Source organism: Petaurus breviceps, unplaced genomic scaffold (genome assembly GCF_028583685.1).
Source record: "Petaurus breviceps papuanus isolate PSGF00001 unplaced genomic scaffold, PetGlider_PUasm1.0 187, whole genome shotgun sequence".
Taxonomy (NCBI): domain Eukaryota; kingdom Metazoa; phylum Chordata; class Mammalia; order Diprotodontia; family Petauridae; genus Petaurus; species Petaurus breviceps.
The window spans coordinates 27,943,010-27,945,556 of NW_027185799.1; positions in this window are offsets into that span (position 1 = coordinate 27,943,010).

A 2,547-nucleotide genomic window follows, 5' to 3' on the forward strand; every position below is an offset into this window, starting at 1 on the left:
TGATAGTAAATAGCTACATAATATGGTTCACTGTCCTGCACATCATATAGCATCTCTCTGAAGAGCAGAGTCCTTAACATATGAAAAAGACCTTGGTGACTATATTAACCTACACCGGTTCTTCAGTTTTATTGCCAAATCTTTTTTCATTTGTACATATCACTGAGCTACCAGCACGTTGGAGTTGTTTTTTAAATCATGAAAGGCATTCTCTCAAAGAGCTTATATCACAAAGCCAGTGATTTTATCCCAATGTCAATATATGTATATGTGTATATATGTATAACGTGTGTGTATGTGTGTGTATATATATACGTATATATATATATCCTCTTAATCTCTTGTTATCCTATCACATAAAAGATAAGTTAGTTAGCAGCAGGTGAAGTCTTAGTCAAAGTTGCCCTCAAATATTATAGAAAGACAGTTGAAATAGAATATGGAAAATTAACTAGAAAATGTATACTCAAAATTCCATAATTCAAAGACTTCCTTGGGTAAGTTCCTTCCATGTTGACATAGATCCACACTTTAAAGTTCTGTAAGCCTTTCATTTGGAAAGGCAACAAGGTATAGTGAATAAATGGCTGAACTTAGAGAGTAGAAAAGTCCTCCTGAAAAACTTTAGCTGATAAAAGCCTGAATTATAGACAGGTTCTTCATTTTTATAGGACAGACCCCAAGAAACCGAAAGAGGAGAATCCTGGAACTCTCCATGGGAGTTGCCCTAGTCTTTGATCTATGTTGCCTTTTGCCTTAGATCCCAGATCAATTAAATTGGGCTTTGCCTTTGACTGGGCTGAGGTCAGTGTCCCACCTCACACTTTATAGAAACAGAGTGTAGTTCAAAGGACATGAGTCTGAGAACTAGAGGGCAGGGTCTCTAGTTCTGACTTGGCCATTAATTCATTGTTCACCAGAGGCAAATCAATTTCCATCTTGGATGATCTCTAAGATCTGTCCTGTGGTTATATTCCATAAGTATTATGACAGGCACTGTCACTCCATTTATTCATTCAACAACCACCTAATTGACTAGTATGCGGTAGGTATCCTAGGTAGGTATTGAGGATATAAAAGCAAAGAGGTCATACATTGGATAGAGTGTTAAAGTTGGAGCCAGGAAGACCCAAGTTCAAATTCTACCTCAGATATGTATTAGCTATGTGACCCTGGGAAAATTGCTTACCTTACCATCAAGCTTCTCCATCTGTAAATGGAGTCAACTATCCTCAGAGCATTGTTGTGAGGATATAATGAGATCAAATAAAATGTTTTACAAACCTTGAAGCTCTATATAAATAGCGTCTATTATTGTTATTAATATTACAATAATGGAGGGGAAGGTGGAACACTCCCTGACCTTAAGTATCTTAAATTCTATTGGAATGAGACAACCTTAGACGGGGGGGGAACCTGTAGGCTCAAGGTCACATGTGGCCTTCTAGGTATTCTGGTGTGGCCTTTTGATTGAGTCCAAGTTTTACAGAACAAATACTTTCATTTAAGGGGATTTGTTCTGTGAAATTTAGGTTCAATCAAAGGGCCACATTAGAGGACTACCTGTGGCCTTGAGATCACAGGTTCCCCAACCCTGACCAGTATACATAGACTGAAGGAAACTTGGAGACCATTTAGATCAACCAACTACCAATTTTATAGATGAAGAAAAACTGAGGCCCAGAGAAGTTGAGCCTTGCTCAGGGTCACACAGATAGTAAAGGGAAATGGGATTTGAACTGAGACCCTCTGAATCCAGAAACAGTTATCTTCCCACTGAGCTGCACCTTCTTTATTTAAAAAGGTAAATTATTGTCAGTCAACAAGTATTTATTGTCTACTATATTCCAGGCATTGTGCTGAGCACCAGGGATACAAAGAATATCAAAAGAGAGTGAAGCCTCAGTCCAATAGGGGAAACAATATGAAAACAATTACATATTATGCATATGTGTATTCATGTATGTATATATGTACATATGTGTGTATATATGTATATATAAGTACATGATATGTATTTGGGACATGAACATGGAGTATAACGGTTTTCATATCTAACTTGAAAATGAATACAGTCATGGTGGGAAGGGGACATGCCAAGAGAGTGTATCCGCACACAAAAATAAATTAAAGATGATTAATAGAGGGAAGGCTCTTGTCTTAAGGAAGAACAGGAAGGTTTCTTCTAGAAGGTAGGGTTTTTTATGAGAATTGAATGAAGCCAGAGAAGCCTATAGGCAAAAATGAGAGAGGAGAGAGAGAGAGAGAGAGAGAGAGAGAGAGAGCCTTAATTAGGGAGGTCAGCCAGTGAAAATGCCCAGAGTTGGGAGATGGAATATCTTGTGTAATGAACAGTAAAGAGGAATAAGTAAGTAAGAATAGTAAGATTGAGGAGTATGTGGGGATTTGTAAGATGTAAGAGGATTGTAAAGGTAGGAAGGGGCCAAGTTAAGAAGGCATTTGAATGCCAGAGCAGCTTATATTTGATCCTACAGGTATATGTAAAAGATATAAACTTAAATCTGAGGGAATTTCAAGGGAGTAGAG